Genomic DNA, 15,286 nt, shown 5'->3' with positions numbered 1-15,286 from the left:
CTTGTCTTTCTCTTTGTGGGATAAGCATATTTTTTAAATATACAATTTTTTCTTATTATTAGTAATTAATTAACTTGATAGGACCAACATACTGTCTCCTATAATTCCTTAATAAGTCAAATGCCTCGTTTTTCATTTTACAGCTAAAACGAACTGGTTAATAACTTGATAGAATCGCATACGAAATGTGTTGTGACTTAGGAAGATTCATATAAGGATTCTACTCAGATAAGAATCACGCCGATTGATTACGTTTGAGTATCATATTCTAACGTTTACTAGTCAGTTTGGCATATTAACTAACATGAAAATGTCTGCGATATCCGATCTTGTATGTTTTCATGAAAGTTGCATTGTCGTAAGAGTCTATTGATGTTTGATAGTGCGAGATGAGTTTGTCAGCTTCTGGCTCTTCACTATTTCCTTTGGTCCCTTTGACATGACATCGAAAAGGACTGGCATAATGGGACAGCTATTCAAGAATTGTTTAAGAACGCTAGGATTCAACAACAATAACTGGAGTGAGTGGCTTCATTTAGCAACTTGCTTGATGAACATAGGGTCTGTACCAATATGCATGGAAGGAGCACAGAGAGTTTGGTGGCATGTAATGTTGAGAAACAAAGGAGTGCATCCATGACTAGTGGAATTGGCATCGAAGCTGTTACACAATAGAGTGCCCGTTGATCTAGTAGTGAAACAAAAGCAAGTTTGCTTAGCATTTGGATTCCTTTTATGCTTCAGGGTTTAGAAATCAGCGTCACTTATATATATGGTAGTGTGAGATTACTCATACTCAAGAACTTTCAGTGAACTACAAGTAGCTGCATCTAAAGTTAAACATGTCATTCCTATTGTTAAAGACATGTGGAAAACTGCTATAGGGGCATTAATTGTGGAGATTTAGAAGACAATGAATAAATGCATCTTTGAGGAGAAAACAGGTGTCAAGCTCAATTCTATTCAGGCTTTGTATTTTCTATTGTTAGACTTGTGGGAAACTGTGTGGTCTCCTCAAGCAATTCATTAACTTGGGACTGTGTGGTCTCCTCAAGCAGATGGGCTCAAGCAATTCATTAACTTGGGACTATGTGGTCTCCTCTTCTTGGAGTAAGGTCCATTTTACTGCTGATTTGATGGTGAACCAGAGAGGTTGATTTAGAGTGTATAGATTTACTCTAAACATACAAGATCGGATATCGCAGACATTTTCATGTTAGTTAATATTATATATGTTGTTCTTAATATTTATCTGTTAATTAATTGTATTAATATTAACTCCTTGATAATATTATATGTTTATCTGTTAATTAATTGTAACTCTGTTAATCAATAATGACTATCTTAGGAATATGGATGACTACGAAATAGTTGCAGTCTTTTGTATAATTGCTGCATATTTTGTAATGCCACGTATGCTTGAGAACATGCCTATTAATAGGGCGCCACGTAGAAATCGTGACTACGAGAGACATCTAGCTCTAGAGAGGTTGTATTCAGAAGATGATAATAATTGTCATAAAATGCTCCGGTTGAATAGAGTATATTTTAATACCTTATGTGAACGACTTCAAGAAAGAGGTTTGACTGCTAGTAGGTGGGTTTCTGTGAAAGAACAAGTGGCAATGTTTCTTTACATTTTAGGCCACGATACACGTATGGGGCCTACTGCTTGGACTATGATAAGGTCACAAGAAACTATCCACCGATATTTTCATAGAGTTTTGCAATCTGTATTGATGCTTGGTAGGGAATACATAAGACAGACACGTCAAACGAACTCCCCAGCAACAGGAAGTAATATGAAGCCTTGGGCCATGAGATATTTTAAGGTAAACCGAGTAAAATACTTACTCTTAAACCTAGCTAGCATTTGCCTTAAAGGTATAAAGTTAGTCGTAATTATATATTTTTTATTTCCTCGCTTTTATAGGATTGTGTTGGTGCAATTGATGGTACTTTCATACCGCAATGGTACCTATAGCGCACCAACCACGTATCGCGAACCGAAGGAAGGGAATTTAGCGCATAACGTTCTAATGGCTTGTACATTTGATATGAAAATATCATATGTATTGGCCGGATGGGAGGGTTCTGCTCATGATAGTCGGATATTGAGAGTTGCTCTAAACCATCCAAGGGAGAGCTTGTTTGTTCCACCTGGTAAATATTACTTAGCTGATGCCGGTTACCCACTTGCCCTAGGCTTCTTAGTTCCGTACCGGGCAACAAGGTATCATTTATCTGAAATTGGAGAAATGGCAAAGACGGAACGAAAAGAGTTATTTAACTTTAGACATTCTTCACTGCGTAATGTAGTCGAAATGTACTTTTGGACTTCAAAAAAAGCGTTCGCTTATTTGAGGGCAACTCCTTTTTACAATGTGGATATACAAGTTGATTTAATCAAGCTTGTTGTATACTACATAATTTCATCTGAGAGGTTGATCCCCGCGATGTTGGTGGATGGCTGGATGAACCGGATGTGGAGGAACCTAGAGATATGGGTAGCCAAGCTCGGGATTATAGTGCAATCGAGGCCAACTAATGAGTGGAAGTTGTTCGGACCAACCTAACGAGAGCATGTGGAATGAGCGTCATATGTTTCAAACACAAAGAGAGTGATCGACTACTTTTATGTTTTTAGTTATTTATATGTTGTATTTGTTTTTGGGTGGTAAGAATATGTACTTGCATCTGACATTTATGCAAAGTGTGAATTGCAAATGTTATGGTTTGATTATATGTTGTTGATTAAAATGATGAAATCTAAATTTTATGGATCTTTTCAATTCCTATGTACTATATTTTTTAATAATTTATAATGTGGAAATAGATGTGTTATGATCATATAATAATTTTAATAGGGATGCCAACACAAGCAACACCTCAAACACCATAAGCACCAGTACGTGATCAGAAAGGGAGACTAGTTTGGACTCAATCTATGGATGATGTCATGTTAGAAGTTTTCTTGGAACATCTTGCGAAGGGTTTAAGGGGAACCGGTGGATGGAAGAAAGAAATCACATTCTTCACTGTCACTGAAGCAATGAGAGATCAGTTGGATTTTGCTATCGATATTGAACACGTTGAAAACCGAATCAAGACAAAGAGGGCTGTGGTTAAATCATTCAAAGATTTGAGATCTTTTTCTCATAGTGGTTTTGGTTGGAATCCGGATACAATGATGATAGAAAGTGATGCTTCAGTATGGGCAGATGCAATTAAGGTAAGAATGTTTGTGCGAACAAGTTTTGTTAGTTATTGTAGTATAGTGAGTACTTTAATTATTTGATTCTTTGATAACATAGTTATTAGTGCCCGAGCTAAGATTTTATGTTCCTTTAATTTTTGTGACAAATAATATATTGTGTAAGCAGTTTTTGTTGGTTTGATTTCTGGTGTTGGTTAAGAAGATTCTTGAAAAATTGTTCTTGAAAATTTGGTCTCGGGGCTTGAATAAGATTTTTAGATCTGTGAGTCTGCTTTCCAATACAATTGGATTCATCTTGTTTCGATATTTGCACAGTAAGTTACGACTGTTTTAGTACATAATGGTCAGCCTGAATTTTTCTGACAAAGTTTTGTGTTTGGTGGCGTTCTGTGCATTTTCTGTTGGGAACCTCATTTCATGGCCTGAAATTTATCTGTAGACAATCTAGTATAGTTTCATACCCAATTTACCTTGTACTAATCCGAGTTATACAAATAAAGTTATGACAGTTTTAGTGCAAATAGGTCAACCAGGATTTTTCTGACGAAGTTCTGTGTTTGGTGGTGTCCTGTGCATTTTCTGTTGGGAACCTCCTTTCATGGCGAGAGTTAGTTGTAGAAAATCTAGTGTAGTTTCATACCCAATTTACCTTGTACTAATCCGAGTTATACAAATAAAATTATGACAGTTTTAGTGCAGATAGGTCAACCAGGATTTTTTTGACAAAGTTCTGTGTTTGGTGGCGTTCTGTGCATTTTCTGTTGGAAACCTCCTTTCATGGCCTGAAAGTTAGTTGTAGCCAATTTAGTATAGTTTCATACCCAATTTAGCTTGTACTAATCCGAGTTATACAAATAAAGTTATAACAGTTTTAGTGCAGATTGGTTCAATATTTTTTTCTTGAAATCCAACAAATATTTTTTTATGTCGCAGGCAAACCCGAAAAGGAGGACCTATAAAGGTAAGCAAATACCTAGGTTGTTGGAGTGGGTTGAAGTGCTTGGAGACAATATTGCTTGTGGTAACATACAAAACCGGGTCTTCACGGTGGATGAGGGCCTTCTGGGCAAGTGAGATGGACATGTCATCACAGGTTCAGCATTCAGATACTTTGCTTAGGGAAGGCATGCATATCCATATGGATAACTTCCCATCAACTAATAACGAGGGTGGAGGCTCCCACACTGCTACTTCCCAACCATCAAGTCAGTCTGCCCGTCCAAACAAATTACCTCAGAAGAAGCGCAAGAGCATGGAAGGTGGAGGCAATGATGTTATAGAAGGCATGAGGCTTGTTATGCAGAATGTGGCAGATTCTTTGCGTGTGAGGAGTGAAATTGAGCGTGAGAGGATTGCAGTTGAGCCTAGTAAGAACAATGCTCTAGCCCTCACTTGGGACCAAATTTGTTTAGCCATTGATGAAATTGATGTGTTGGATGAGGAACAAAAGATTGCAGCTATGGAGTTGTTTTCACAAGATGGTGCTGAAAACCTAAAAATGTTTTTTCTCAAGATGAATACCAACAAGCGTACTAGTTGGTTATTGAAGAAGCTTGGTGATAATTGAGTGGATGGGTTCTCAAGTCTTTTGTGGTTGTTTTAGATACACTTTGGATATGCTTTCATGTGTTCTTTTTCTTTTTATAATGGAGTGTTAAAGTATTTTATAGTATTTCAGATCCATTAACTATTTTGGATGTTTTCAAGATTATTGTAGTATTTTATTATTGTTTTAGTGAATGCAACAATAGTTTATGTGTTTGAGGGAGTTCTCTATTATTATTGTTAAACAATATTATATATGAGTTTGTAGGTGCCATACAAGTGTTCATACTCCTAAAACAGGGTAGTTTTTGTCTCTTTTTTTTGTTCTATATGCTAAATTCATTTTAATTTACAAGTTTTATGTATATATCTGCAAAATGAAAAAGGTCATGCCATTTGTTTTTTATTTTATTTTTCCGAGAGCAATGAGTTTTGGAGAAAAATGATAAGTAGTTTGGAGAAAAATGATAAGTAATATTGATGAATTATTCATGTTTCTAGCTTTCTTTTCCTTTCCACAGCTTTTGCATAACAAACAGGATTATTCCTTTCCTCAGTTTTACTTTCATTTCCACAGTTTACCAAACAGACACATATTTAAAACTCTTTCCATTCATTTCCACAGTGGGCCACTTTTTTATTTCCTTTCCTTTCCATTAGTAAAATTTTAACAAACACACCCTAAGTTTCCCACTTATGCAATACTTCATTTTCTTCGATAGGTAAGCTGGAGTTTTTTGTAAATGACAAGTATTATTACAAAGAATTACACATCTAAAATAAGTAGAGAAAGGAGATTCGATCCCCACTTAGACATTCAGATAGAGCGTACATGTGGTGAACTCATGCGCACATTGTAAGCGTTGGACTTGTCCGTTTGCATTCTTTTAGTAAACCAACATACCTTCTAGTCCTTGAGAGCTCCATCAGTTCTTATTCACAGTTGACCTACTGAGCTTAGTGGACTCCCTGATCCTAGAACTCTGCCTGATTTCTGTGTTGAAAGTTTCTCAACGGATCCTAAGAGACGACCAGTGGTCAAACCGGAATGAGATACCCTTGTATTGAGATCGAGAACTTCTTGGTGTCCCTTTCTGTAGATTTTTCTCCGAACAAGTAATAAAATGATTATTACAGTTACTGCAAAAAGAGAGTATTGTTTACAATTTGTCTTGTCAACTTTTTTTTTTCCCAGGATAATGTTGCAATAGCAACAATTCTTGAAATGAAGGAAGGTTCTTGTGATTCAACATTTTGTATGGCTAACACACACATCATATCTGGCGATGAGTACATCGATATCAGGCTCTCTCTCTCTCTCAGCTGGTGATCTATGAGTGCCGCTAATCCTTTTCAACATTTTCCATGCTGTTAAAATTTTTCGTATGGGTTTCAGTTTCATGGAATCCACTCTACTGATATCCAACTATTTCTTGAAGAAATAAGCTCCAAAACAAATTTGGCCCTTGGCCCTGGAACTTTCGCCTCCTATTGGAATTAGGCACCTATTGTTCTTCACTGATTGCTCTGGGGTTTGTCTTATTTGAAATCAGGTGGCACACCTCCTTGATAGGTTACAAAGGATTGGGGAACTACATATTCCAATCCTACTCTGGTGATTTGAACTCTGGTGTTCTAAGGTTATTTTTTCTTCTTTTTTGTTTCAGTCTCGTTTGCTGTGCTTAGGGCTGACATATTTATTAACTTTTAATGTTGTTTTGCTATACTGACGGATGCATAAAAATTTAATGGTTGTGTAGTGCTGCTATCAAGCTTATTGTTGATAAGCGAGTTGATCCTAGCCATTACCCCCATCTAAGGAACTCAAATGACATTGGTATATTCAGGGATCTCACCCTATCGCACAACCTGTTTCTGGTCAGATTCTCTCAATCAAGTTTTTCTGTTCAAATGAACAAATATATATATATATATATAGATAAACCCTTGATTAAACTACTCATGTAGCCTAACCGTTGATTTGATGGTTTCCTTTTTCTTTCGTATGAAAAATGTAAGGTTGCCATTTGATTGCTCACATAACCTAAGTAACTTGAATTAGTATAATAATACTCGAACATAACCTAAGTAACTTGGTCACTGCATATTCTTAAAATGATAGGTGTCGGACACACAGACACTCATGTCGGACAAATGGATAGTTTGACCACACGATTTCTAACTAGGGTTTCTTCTATACCCGAAAAGACTAAGGGGGTGTTTGTTTTTCCTATTTATAAGTGCTAGATCACTTATAAGCACTTGTAAGTGGTGGACCACTTGTTTTTACCCATTTGTTTTTTCCCACTTATAAGTAGCCAATGGTAAAAAAAACTTATAAGTAGGGCCGAAAGTTGTAAGTGAGAAAATCCTACTTACGCCAACTTATAAGTTGGGATTAGACATAAAATTACATAACTACTCATGGACACATATAAAATTACATAACTAACCAAATAGCAAATGACAAGAAGTTAATGTCTTTCCAATAGCACTTCATGATTATCATAATAAATAATATGTATATTGTGGATTGTTTAATGCATGGTCTATATGAATTTATTTCTACTTCCATTAAATTGATTTCTTATATGATCATCATTAATTTTGACAATAGAGTACATGTGTTATTAAAATATGGGTAAAATTGTAATGTTGCCACTTATAAGTGCTTGAAAAAACAAACACCCCTACTACTTATAAGTACTTATAAGTAGTAAAAAACAAATAGATTTTAAGACCTACTTATAAGTGTTTGGCACTTATAAGTAGCAAACACTTATAAGTAGGAAAAACAAACACCCCTAAGAAAATGAACAATTAACTTTGTTACAACTCCATGATATTGTCTGTCCGAAAGGACTTTGGCAGGGTTGGGACCATGTAGGCCAATTTCAGATAAATCCACGATGGGCTTGGACCTTGAATAAACAAATGGGCTAGGCCTATACATATATAGATCCAGCTCAAATATTGATAGCCCGTACTACTATTAGTAGGGGCGGACTTACAGGAAATACCCCCAAAAAAAAAAATATCCTGGTTCCACCTAGGAGTGTAAAAAAAAACCGTTGACCCATCATCCGGTAGGGTACCCGATCTTCACCCGCCACCCAAACCCGTACCGACCCCAAAACAGACCCGTCCCGTCCCGCCCCGCCACCGTTTCTACGCGGTCAGGCTATAAGTGTAGGTTCTATGCTTAAATCCGACCCGTCAAACCGCCCGACCCGCACTGTGTCAAAAGCCGTTGACCCAACCCTGTAGACCCGCATAATTTTAAGACTCTAACTCTAATATTTTTGTATTTTGTTTATATTTTCTTTTAACTTTTGTAGGAATTTGGGAGATATGAACACAAACTTATGAGTTCAAATCAATTTTAAATATTCAAGTTTGAATATTGGGCAAATATCAAAAGTTCAAATTCAACTTTCGAATTTTTGAGAAGATGAATCATTCATCTTTGCATTAATTTCAAATTTTTTAGTTTATATTTTATTGTTTTGTACTATAGATTTTTGCTCTCATCTTCATTTTATTATACTATGGAAAATAATCAATTTACAAATGGTAAATCACGAGAAAGAAGTTTCAAATTTACAGATATGGTTTTGGGTTCAAGTTCAAGTTTTATTTTTATTTTTGTTTATTTTTTATTGATTGATTCAATTTTTTTTTTCTCTATGTTGTGAATTGGAAATATATTACTTGCAGAATTAGAAAGTTTTTTTTTTTTTTGTGAAATTAGGTTCAAATGATAATTTCCACCCGACCTGGATGACCCGCCCAAAACCCACCGCATAAACTGACCCAACAGGCTTGGTGATGGTACTAAGACATGACACTTCAACCCGCCCCGCCCCACCCCGCCCCGTCGGTGACTATTGGATTTGTATCCCCTAGACCCGTCCTACCCCAACCCATCACTATTTAACCCGCAGTTGACCCGGCCCTCCCCGTATTACACCCCTAGTTCCACCACTGACTATTAGGGAGATATTCCAAAGGTAAATCAGTTATAAACTTTGATACACCTAACACCATACCGTGCAAATGACACATTTAAGAGCACAACACTTATCATATATACAATCACAAAAGCAGGAGTAGTGTACAATTAAGTCTATTAGAAAGGAGTAGTGTACAATTAAGTCTATTAGAAACTGGAGCATATTGGTGTATTTGCATTCATGCAAAACGCACGAGCTCTCCAATTTGATTTTATCCTGACACCATGCATTAGGTATGCTGATCGGATGCCCTAGCTATCATTTCCCACTGAATGCAATTAGTAGACAATAACCAAAATTGACTCATGACACACGACTCTCACATAAAAACTAGCAGTTGATTTTACCCTTCCACAGTTTGTATTACGTCAAACTTTCTCAGGGACTTGCATTTCATTAACTGGCTTTCTTTTGATTAATATTTGTCTTATTTGTTCGGTTATTATCTGTGTTATTTGGTCTTGCCTATAGTGTTTAATTGTTTATACAGTTATACTCTTCTTCAAGACATAATATTTTTAGAAGTAATTCTTCAAGTCATTTTTTTTTTTGAAGAATTGGGTTATTTAGGTTTTGGTACTACTTTTTAAATTGATATTCGGGAAAAAAATAATAATAAATAAAATGCTTAATTACATAAATATGCAACGTACTTAGGTCCTCTTAACACTTGTATCGACATACAATTTTTTTTAACAAACATATCAACGTACTAATATCGATTTAACAAAAATAGCAAACCGTTAGAATCTGTCAATTAAGTGTTGATGTGTCTGTTTTTTTTTTTTTTTTTTTTTTCATTTTTTTGCATTTTCCACCCGACATAATACAAAGACGTGATGTGGCAAAATATTGGATACAAAATATGGATCTTTCTAAAACCCACGATTTGAGTAGACAAACCCACCCTGAAGTGTCGAGCTATCGAGCCAAAACTGGGCTTTTGGCCCTTTCGCTGTAATAGCCCCACTAGTTCACCCGAATACCTTACAAACCAGTGCCTCGAAAGGATGACTTCTTACAGGTGAACTAAATATTATATCAGCATCTCTTTCGGTTCTTCGTCATCCAGAGGTGTATATTCCCATTCTGCCTGGATTCAGTATCATAAGTCATATCGTATCTACTTTTTCGGGAAAACCGGTCTTCGAGTATCTAGGCATGGTTTATGCCATGATCAGTATTGGTGTTCTTGGATCTCTTGTGTCGAGTTCATTATATGTTTACTGTGGGCTAACATAAGAAAAGAAGAAAAGGTCGCCGACTGCTACTAAGAACCTAATATAACTTTTTAAAATGTAGGTTCTAAAACACTTGTGTAGGTCGAGGTTGATAATTGGGGGGTTGTTTGTGTTGGTGTTTTTAGATCTGAGTTGGTGAAACAGGTTTAATGGGTGAAGAAGAAGGACAAATGGGTCAATTTTCAGATCGGGTTTTGAAATATCTTGAGATTTATAGTATATGCCAAAATTTTGATCTTGATTTGCAATTTTGATATTTTGATATATGCGAAAATTTTAGTATTTCAATAGATGTCAGCATTTTGTTTCATGTGTAAACAATTTGCCACATAAGTTGCTTGTATTTTGCCATGTTGAAAATGCAAAAAAACGAAATTGAAAAAAAATGGAATCATCACTTAACTGACGGATCCTAACGGATTGCTATTTTTGTTAAATCGTGCATAGTACATTGATACGTTTGTTAAAAAAAATTGTATGTTGATACAAATGTTAAATGGCCCTAAGTACGTTGCATATTTCTATAATTAAGCCTAAATAAAAATAAATAGTACCATTTTTTTCTTGACCGTGAGTTGACCAAGTTGACCATGGTCAATGTGCTAGTATTTATATATATATATATATATATATATATATATATATATATATATATTTTATATATATATATATAATATAATATATATATATATTTGAAAGAATATCTCTAATTTGAAGCAATTAAGCGCAAGGAATAAGATAGGGGATGGACTGATGGAGGGTTTATTTTTTTGAAATGAAGCCCATATAGTGATGGTGGAAAAATGAAAATTTCTCTTTTTCTCTAAAGACATTGATGTAAAGTAATTGTTTAATGTGTGTGTGTGGGGGGTTTGTAAAAGGAGTAAAACATCATTTCTCCTTTTACAATGGCTGTTGTATGAGTTTTACACTCTGTAGCACTCACTTTTCATATTCTTAAGAAAATCCATCGGGCAGATGAACATTTGTATTGGGGGTTTGGCTGTAAAAGGAGTAAAACATCATTTCTCCTTTTACAATGGCTGTTGTATGAGTTTTACACTCTGTAGCACTCACTTTTCATATTCTTAAGAAAATCCATCGGGCAGATGAACATTTGTATTGGACATACTGACACGTTGTGCATATTATTTTTATTTAGGCTTTTCTTCTATACCCTAAATGTTTAAGAAAATAATCAATCAATATAGTTGCTGCTCGATGATATGCCGCTTTTATAGATAAGTATTTGTAAGTAGATACTTTGTAAGGTCTTGATCCAAGAGTTTGTTGTATAACAAAATAATGCAAGTATTTTCCTTCTAATTAGTTGTGTCCATGTGTCCTACTTAATAGAGGTCGTCGTGGTTGGCACTTATTAAGTATCCGTGTCAATTTGACTTAAGTTTTATAGGATTTGACCACATGTCTTATCTTTTTTTTTTTTTTTTTTTTTTCAGATTTTTTCTTTTGTCAATTTGACTAACTGCGTGAGTCAGTTATAGTGTAAAAGTGCATTTGGAATTTGTGAGTTTGCCATGTAAATGTAAAGTTGTAAACAACATATCCCTTTTACATTTATACCTAGGAGAATTAGTGATTCAAGCAAATGATTCTACCACCACCACCACTCCGCCGCCATCTTCATTCTAACATCACTATTTGTATTACCACTACCCGCCCTACCCAAAATTGAAAATCTGCCCCCCATCAAAATTTACCACAAAATAATCAAAATTCCACTAAAAATCAAACCATACCAAATAGTATAGTTTCAATAATCTTTACAACAAAAACAAATTCATCAATTGACCAATGCAAAGATAAATTGTTGCTCAATTTACTTCAAGTTTAACCATGGTAGATGTGATGGGGTGGGTGGCTAGGTGGAGGAGATTAAGAAATGTTGGATTGGATGTTGAAACTGAAAAATAAAAGTACAATGTCTTTTAGTTTCATATTCACATGATTTGCATTAATATCAGCTAGAATGAATTGTTTTTCAGGTCAGTGCATATCATTTTCCTGTTCCGTTTCATGTTGGACCTACACTTATGGTAGCTTCTATGTTAGATTATATATTTTAGACCTATACTATTCAATTCTCCCCTCTCTTCTTTATTTAATCCATATCTTAGATTATATCTTTTACACCACATTTACACGAAAGTTATTCACCTACTATTTTGTTTATGTTTTTTTTATAATAGATGGAAGGTTTTCTTTAAGAGGCGTTTTGAAGACTATCACAGATTCGTCTGTAGATTTGGAGGTGAAAATGAGGTCAGGGAAAGAAAAGCTCTTATTGCTGAAATTTCCAGCTCTAATGGCAGAGTTTACATTGATTCCAAGTCGATCAATTGATTGATTATTCTAAACTTCCAAAAAATTTAGGTTGACTTTTGTATTCAAAAATATGTTTTGTATTCAAAAAGAGACTATAGATAGATTGTATTTGATTATTTGTAAAACTTGATATGCACTAAATTCTACCACTTCATTCAAGTAAATTTAAACTATATGAAGGTTGCATTGATAGGCATAATAGAGACTAGAACTCTACCATCCGAGATAACTTCACTTGTAAACGAATTAAACTATTTGCAAAGAAAACTTGTTTAGACACCAATTGCTTTACAACCCAATGCAAAAAATTAGTTTTCTTAAGGATTAAATTAACTCACTAATTGCTTTACAACGAAATGAGAAAAATTAAACCTTTTTCAAGTACATTCAAGACCAATTGCTTTACAACGTAATCATAATGAACTTATCCCCTAATTATAAGTCTATATATGTATGTCACTTAGAATTAGGCATGTGAAATTCCTACTACTTCTATCTCTATATTGAAGTAGAAATTCCTTACACTCCAACTCCTTTTACTTTATATTTCTATATTAGCAAAAGAAATGAATGCGTTAAAACACATACAAATAGATCTAACTAGACTACTCATGAAGTTCTCACGTTGGCTTCATTCCACCCCCTATTAGAAGGGATTTAGCCTAAGATCATTGAACGAAAACTAAACATGGAATTGAAAGACATGAATTAAACTAATTATGAATTGAAATATGCAATAATTGAAATAGAATGAATAGAAGAATTAACTAATGAATGGAATCAAAAACATAAACTAGATCTAAAACATAGTACACAAAAATAATGGAAATTCACTCCCCTATTTATAGAGAATATGGGTGAAGAACAATGCCTAAATAATGGCCAAATTCATTCATCAGGATGTAAAGAAATAGTAGAGGGATAGAGTGTAACTCTTCAGTCCTTATCCTTGATCTTTATCCTTATCTTGCTTTGATTTCTATAGTATTCCAAAGGAGAAGTGCAATACCTCAAATCATGGCTAGATACATTTCTTAGGAAGCAAGCAAGTTAGAGGAGGGATAAAATGTAACTCTTCATCTTTATCTTTGATCTATGTCATTGATCTTTGTCTTCTTTTTATCTCTATCCTTGATCTTTATCTTTCTTTTGATCTTTATCATTGATCTTTATCTTATCTTATCCTGTCTCTAGAGAGTTCCAAAAGGGGGTGAAATCCTAATTAACCCTAAAATGTGGGGTTTGTGGGCCCACTTTGGCTGATTTCGGACTCGTTTGTAATTTCGAGCAAATTAAATGTTCTCTATCAAACATTGTCTTATCACACCTCGTAACATAGAGACTGCCGCGCGTTGATCATAGTGATAGGTCACGCGCCTCAAACAGATATTGTGCTAGGTGAGGAACAAGCACATGTCAAAGTGATCTCTACGATTTTCTTCAGCTCCCCTACCTCACACTTGTTGTTGGGCAACCTCTCTGATACCATGTCTCTTTGGTATACATGCCAAGCCTGGTTAACATAAAAAAGTAAGATTTTGATATCACTTCAAAAAAAAATGTGTCCCAATTACATGAACTTATAATCAAACTGAAATTTTGTTTTTATGATCAAACCTGGTACAATATTAGTTTGCACTATGTCAAATTTCTACTTATTTAATATATTTTTAATATAAATTTTTACTGATTAATTTTAGCAAAAATAGGAACGACATAATATAAGTTACAAATGACACCAGAGTTGGTAGACATTTGACATGGATATCATAAAAGTGACTTTCTTGGAGCAGCAGCTGGTGGACTAGGAAATACAACTAACTACATGGCTGAAACATATGCCATTGTGGAGGGAGTCAAGAAAGCACTAGAGTTCGGGTGGAAACACATATGGATAGAATCAGATTCTTCCTCGGTAGTTAAAGCATTCCAAACGGGCAAAGTGCATTGGAGAGTCAAGGCAACTTGGCAAGTATTACAGGAACAAGCTACATGGTTAAACGTCACAACTACTTGGCGGGAAACTAACTCTGGAGCTGATAGTTGTGCCAGATGATAAGCACCCAAAACTGTAATATAAACCCCGTAGAGACATAACATTTTGGTTAAATATGTGTTTAATAAATATAAATTAATTATATTTTCGTGCTTTTACAGGTTTCAACATTGAAACGACAAAATACAAGCAAAACCTGCGTTTTAGCACATAATGCAGTCAAATAAAGTTTGGTCTTGAAATCTTCTGTCTCAGCCGTTTAAAGCTCACAGATGCCAAACTAAAGCTCATGGACTCAACGGGCTAAAACAGGTCAATAATGTCAAAAAACCAACCAAATTCCGGAGCTCATATTTTCTTATTATGAACTCCAAATTCTGCAAGTGACCTGCCCAAAAGATCAATGTAACATGCTCTATCCAATGCCATATTTTGTAAAAAATCAACTTTCGGGTCTCACTGGTAAAAGCTATGGGTCCCATCATAGGAATGGGCCCCACCCTGGAAAGAGCGAAATAAGCCAAAAGAACAAACCTAAGCCCCTGAGCTAGCCAAAGGAGTCATTGTCAAGTCAAGACTTGGTCAAACTGACCTAAAACTGCCCGAGAATTAAGAGAAAGTTCAAATGGTGACATCTTCCGTCTCCTAACTCTGATTAAAGCATACGACCTGTCAAAATGATCAGCGCAGAAAATTGTACGCAACGGTATATTACTTCTACAAAATGGACGTATGGTTTGAAATCAGAGATAAAACCAAGCACGTCACTATTCATAAAAAATGACGTAGATATTTTAGATTTTTTATTATTTAACTTTTTGTAAAGTCAAAAGATGAATAGTTCTGAATAGTGTCAAATAGTGTAAAATATTGATTACTATTCCTTAAAGTCAAAAAGTTGAATAGTGATCAAATCTCAGTCGTTGGA

At 35.0% G+C, this 15,286-nt stretch overlaps 1 long non-coding RNA gene across 2 annotated transcripts; it reads left to right on the top strand.

The window, feature by feature from the left end:
* The first annotated feature begins 5,495 nt into the window (after window positions 1–5,495).
* Window positions 5,496–12,556, top strand: LOC147493386 (uncharacterized). Of its 2 annotated transcripts, XR_015199096.1 has the most exons (4): window positions 5,496–5,878; window positions 5,958–6,402; window positions 6,523–6,640; window positions 12,227–12,556. It is a non-coding gene; the product is annotated as an uncharacterized LOC147493386 (long non-coding RNA). The 2 variants fall into 2 exon arrangements; XR_015199095.1 differs by having other exon boundaries at window positions 5,502–6,402.
* Window positions 12,557–15,286: the final 2,730 nt, after the last annotated feature.

Source organism: Coptis chinensis, chromosome 6, assembly GCF_015680905.1.
Source record: "Coptis chinensis isolate HL-2020 chromosome 6, ASM1568090v1, whole genome shotgun sequence".
Lineage (NCBI taxonomy): Eukaryota > Viridiplantae > Streptophyta > Magnoliopsida > Ranunculales > Ranunculaceae > Coptis > Coptis chinensis.
This window is presented reverse-complemented; position numbering and strand designations above follow the sequence as displayed.